Raw genomic sequence first — 6,242 nt, 5'->3', positions numbered from 1 at the left:
CAATCTGACTCCTGACAGCTCTTTCAAAGTGAACTCGAAGCCTTCTACTTCCTATAAGAATTCCTTAGATTCCATTTTCTGAACTTGGTGCCCTTAGAATTAGTCCCACCCATCCAAGCACTTTATTTTGTGGTATCATATATTTGTTCCTTGTTTTGTCTGTGTTAATTTCATTTCCCAGACAAAATTTTACAAGTATAATAGACTAAACCACCAACTTTTTTAGAGCAAAGACCATGGCTCAATTTTCTTTATATTCCCTATTGAATATCACATGTTGGTCTGCCTAGAAGGTGTTCAAAACACTGGTTGAATAGCTGACTGTCATCATATTGCACCAAATGCAATTGCAGTGAGTGCCTGGAATTCCATGGGTGATGACTTAGTAAGGGCTCATTTGGTTACCAGGCACAGAAATTCATTAAAATATCTCAAGTAAAAACTTATTAATAGGAGGATATAATGGAAACAAACTGCAGGGTCTCACAAAGCAAAACATCATTAGACAGCTAATTTCTCTCTGTCTCTCTCTCTGTCTCTGTCTCTCTCCCACTTTCTCTCCTTCCCTCCCTTCTTCCCTCTCTTTCTGTTTCTCTCTATTTATTTTTGCCTCTCTTTGGCAGGCTGAAGGTCTATATTCTCTGCAAACTGGCTTTTTCTTTTGCTCATCTAGTATATTCTGACCATTCCAAATGATGGCCTCTTCACCTGAACTTACAGAAACTTTTAACTCATCTCCTCACACCTGGATGACTAGGTCTGAGTAGTTCAAATCCAGATTCCTTAGAGAGATAATCTGCCTGGTCTGGGCTGGGTCGGTCATTGACCCTTCCCATTAAGTGGTGGTAAGGGGAATACAGAATATTTCTGTGGTATTAAGAGCACTCATTGCAGGAATATAGATGTGACAGGAAATTGTCTCAGATTACTGCAACTGTTGGATCTTCCAAAGTCAAATCACAGACTTGAGGGACGTGGAATCAAAATAGTGTATCGTTGTGAGTGGCCCCGAGGCCCCACTGCTGCAGTGCTGACTCTCCTGCTTCTCCTGACTGCCCTGTACAGCAGGGAGCTCCAGAACTCAAGTCAGAGGACACAAACTACCATCCTGCTTGCCACCAACAATTTCTATGAAAACAGATGGTAGGAAAACTAACTTTTAAGAGTCTTAAGCCTCAGTTTGGTGTGTAAAATGGAGATAATAGTATTGGGGGTGAGGGGGGGAGATTCTCCTCTACCCTGTTAGGGTCTCTGGCTAGGCCTAAGAATTAAACTGGCATAATATCTATTGACTAGGGAAAGGCATACACAGTTTATTTTATTTTTTTACATGTTCTTGGGAATCTTTACCAGAGAATGAAAACCCAAAGATGTGACTAGAGCCAGAAGCTTTTACACCTTTTACATGAAGAAATAGTACATTTGTGAAGAATTAACAAGACAATGAGGTTTGGGCTAGGGATAATTAATGGTGGAGAAGTAACTAGAAAGATAAGGGTTAGTCTAACATCATTTGTACAGATTTGTTCATCTCTAGTGACAAGAATGTCTTTCTTCTTTCTAGTGCAGGGTGGGTACCTTTTATATGGGAGTTTTATCTCCTGCTTTAAGGAAGAAAAAAGAGGAGATGTCAGAGTATGTACTGTTTATTAAGTGCCTTTAATTCAAATTAGTCAGAATGCCAAAGTGACATATTTTGGAGTGCCATAATAGTTTCTGTTCTTGTTCAGTGTTCTCTGTTCCATATATTGAGAAATTCAAATTATAGCTTCCCTCACATTGAATTCTTACCTTGGAAAATATACCCTATCCTCACTCATGGGTCAATTTAACAGGGAACTTCACAAATAGTAGTTATATACTTTACATGTGACCTTGATATTATAATAATCCTTGCCCCCTCCCCCAGCATTAATTTTTTCCCCACTTTTTTTCAGAAGCCATGAAGATTTATGGTCAGAATCAGATTTCACTGTAGATAAGAATCTGCTTCCTCATAATGGCCCTCCACTCTTACATAAATTCTCATTATGATTTTGACTCTATGAATGCTATATCCAAGAAGGAACAAGGAGCAGGAAGGAAAGAGGGAGGGAGGAAGGAAGGGAAGAAAAGAGAACTGAAAAAGGGAAATAAATCATGCTATTCCCATACAGCCTGGGGGTCTGGCTCACTGATGGATGCTCTTCCCATGTGGTCTGCTGGTAAAGCGTTTGGTCCATTATCTCAGGTCATGACTGCATGAGAAAACAGTTCTATAATACTTAGTGCACAAAAGACCAAGGTAGTAGGTCACTCTCTCCCCAAATACCATACTCAACTCCAGAGGCTACTAGATCAACTCAGGTGCTACACTATGCTATGCAAAACGAAAATATAAATATCGCTTACATTTTTTAGAAAAAAAGATACCACATCTAACCCATCAGTTTCTAGTATATGTCTGACTAGCTCTCAAGACATACCCTCTTCCTGAAAATCACTATAAATGTTGATATATAGAGATAGATATGTCATATTATATATATATAACAATTGAAGAGTTTAACAGAATATTAGACATAACTGAAGAGAGAATTTATAAATCAAAAGTAAGTCAAAAGAAATTACCTAGCAGAGAAAGAGAAATAACTGTTAAAGAGAAAGAGTCATGGAGTATTGAGTGAAAAGATCTAACATATATCAAATTGGAGTCCCTTATGGAGAAGAGAGATAGAATGAATCAGAGTAATATTTGACTCCTCCAACACTAATGAATGACACGATATTAGTTAGAGAGTCAAAGGTGTAACAGAGGTGGCAAATGCAGAAAACTGATGGAGCTGTTAGAACAAGGGAACCAGGGAAAAACTTAGAAACTTAGGTTAGGGGCTCATAAAACTGAGAATCATAGCTCTGATGAGAAAGGACAGTTGTGCAGAAATGTTGGCCACCTCAGGAACCCAGAAAATGCCTCTGCAGGGACTATCCATGCATTGGTCACTAGCTTTGTGAAGAAAAGACCACAACCAGACCTCAGGAAAAAAAAATACTCAGGGGGTAACAATTCTTTTCCTCCTCCTCAAGCCTTCCCTGTCCCTCCAGTATCCTCCACTGGCAGGACAAGCCATAGAGGCTGCTGGGAAAGAAGAATTGTGTTTGTAGAGTCCAGCTCTCACTTGAGCCCTTATTTTGTGCAGGTACTAGTCTACATGCTTTACACATTTTAACTAACTCAATCCTTATAACAACTCTATGAAAGACTGCATTTCGAAGTCCAGTGACTCCCAAGCAAGATAGGTGAAATGCAGCCTACTCATGGACATTTTATTGATAAAAGTGCAAAACACCAAAGACTATGAGAAAAATTTTAAAACATCCAAAAAAAACCAAAGACTATTAGAAAATGTTGAATATATCCAGAAAAAAATATACTGATTACTTTAAATAATAACAATTAATGAGAGCTGATTTTGCAAGGGGAAGACAGGAGAACAATATTGTCAATGTACTAAAACAAAAATACTTGTCAACTTAGAATTATATAACCAGAAAAAGTCTTTCAAGAATTGAGGCAGACTTCCGGCCAACATGGAAGTCTAGATGGACCCGCTGTGTCTCCCTCCACAGCTAAGAAGGAATACAACCACCTCAAAGCTAGAGACAACCAGAAGTTCCAGAAAACTGAGCTGCATAGAAGTCCAACAAACAAAGATATAAAGAAGAAATACTCATCCAGACAGGTAGGAGGGGCGGAGGCAAAGCAGAGAGGATGCAGTGTGGTGGCATTGGCAGGCCAGCAAAAAGCACAGTCACATGTTTTAAGAAGTAGGGAGGGACACCTGGAGAGCGCTCCTAGCACCAGACCAGACTGCACAGCTCAAGGTTCCAGCGCTGGGGAAAATAAAGCCTGATTGCTTCTGACTGTGCAAACGAGTGGGGGTTGGAGCGAAGGCAGAAACTGCCAGTCTCTCAGCAGACTCTGCTTGTTTAAAGGGTCCCCACAGTCCTAGAACATCTGAAAACCCACCCACTATGGGAACAATGGCCAGAGCAACAGCAAGAGAGGCGCCAATCCCATACAGAAGTGGGAGAAGTGCCTGGGAAAGGGGCGAGTGCTGAGCAAGTGGCATTGTTATTTCTCAGACCCCTCCCCCACATACAGCGCCACAACATGGTGAAACAGGTTGCCCATACTGACGAATACCTAAGGCTCCGCCCCTTACAATGTAACAGGTGCGACGGCTCTGCCTAAGACACAGAGGCAAACAAACACAGGAGCCTGTCAAGATAAGGAGAAAGAGAAGTATGGCCCAAAAGGGGGAATGGATCAAGGTTCCAGTCAGAGAACTAAGTGATGAGGAGGTAGCCAACCTAATAGATGTAGAGTTCAAAACACTGGTGATAAAGATACAGGCTTGACAGATATGCTTAAGTATGGCAGATTCACAAGGTAAGAAGTGAAGGCTATGCTAAATGAAACCAAGGAAAATCCACACAAAACCAATGGTGAAGGGAAAGACACCGGGGTTCAAATCAATGATTTGGAATATAAGGAAGAAAAAAACAGTCACCCAGTACAGAATGAGGAAACAGGAATTGAAAAAAATGAGGAGAGGCTTAGAAACCCCTGGGACAACTTTAAATGTGCCAACATCTGAATCATAGGGGTGCCATAAGGAGAAGAGGAAGACTAAGAAATCAAAGACTTATGTGAAAAAAAAATGAAGAAAAACTTCCCTAATTTGGTGAAGGAAAGAGACATACAAGTCCAGGAAGCACAGAGAGTCCCAAAGAAGCTAGACCCAAAGAGGCCCACACCAAGACACATCATCATTAAAATGCCAAAGGTTCAAGATAAACAGAAAAATCTTAAAAGCAGCAAGAGAAAAGCAGAGAGTTACTTACAAAGGGGTGCCTGTAAGACTATCAGCTGATTTCTCAAAAGAAACTTTGCAGGCAAGAAGGGACTGGCAAGAAGTATTCAATGTGATGAAAAGCAAGGACCTATAACCAAGATTACTCTATCCAACAAAGCTATCATTTAGAATGTAAGGGCAGATAAAGTGCTTCCCTGACAAAGTAAAGCTGAAGGAGTTCATCATCACCAAGCCATAATTATATGAAATATTAAAGGGACTTATTTAAGAAAAAGAAGATCAAAACTATGAATATTAAAATGACAGCAAACTCACTACTATCAACAACCGAATCTAAAAAATAAAAACAAAATCCAACTAAGCAAACCAGAATAGGAACAGAATCGTAGGTCTGGGGATGATTTGGAGGGTTATCAGCTGGGAGGGGACAGGGGGAAAAATGGGGAAATGGTGCAGAGACTGAGAAGCATAATTTGTTGGTACAAAATAGACAGGGGAAAGTTAAGAGGAGAAACAAGATGGCGGAGGAGTAAGTGGAAGCTACACTAACTCCCTCCTAGAACTAGTCTGGATTTACAATGTAATTTTGGAGAAATCATCTGGAATAACGAACCGAACACCAGCTGGAGAGAAGTCTTATAACCACGGAGAGACAGAAAAGGCCGCTACATCACAACGTGACCGGTAGGGAGTGCGGAGACGTGGAAGGGCTGGCTGGGCTCCCACGGGTGGCAGCTGAAGGGGCTGAGAAACAGCTCAGCAGCCGGGGATTCCCCCTGAGAAGGGCAGGGTCTAAACCCCCAGCTGGGCTTCCCAGCCTACAGCGACAGAGTGGAAAGTAAAATAGTATCAGCTGTGAAAAGCGAAAAGCCACAGGCTTTCTTGCTAGCCGGAGAGAAACAGCAGGAGAAAAAGAGCTCTTAAGTGGATCACATACGATAATATTTTGGCCACCACTTACCCTGGGCTCAAGCAGAGGGAAGGCAGAGAGGACTGGAGACACTTGGGGAGAATTTGGCACGGTGGCTTTGAGGGGAGAACTGGAGGAGCAGCTGACTGGGTCCCAGTGCTGACTCATCCCCAGTACTGCGGGTAGACCATTCCCCTCCAAGTGGCGTCAGCCTGAGGGGAAGCAAAAGCCCTGCCTACAGGAATTAAGCTGCCACACCCACAGTCCTTAAGCCTGACAGCTAATCACAGATTGAATAGATTAACAATCAAAGAAGACAGACAACAGCAGTAGATCCCTGGAAGTCTCCAACAGGCTGCCTAGGGCCAGACTGGTACATGATCTGACGCCACCAGAGGCAGATCCAGGAAGTGCAGGTCATTCCAAGAAGCACCAACAAACAATAGGAGTCAAAAAAATGGGGAGACAGAGAA

This window comes from Furipterus horrens, unplaced genomic scaffold (genome assembly GCF_987537825.1).
Source record: "Furipterus horrens unplaced genomic scaffold, mFurHor1.1.pri manual_scaffold_2, whole genome shotgun sequence".
Taxonomy (NCBI): Eukaryota; Metazoa; Chordata; class Mammalia; order Chiroptera; family Furipteridae; genus Furipterus; species Furipterus horrens.
The sequence above is the reverse complement of the archived record's forward strand: the minus strand, read 5'-3'. Positions refer to the sequence as shown.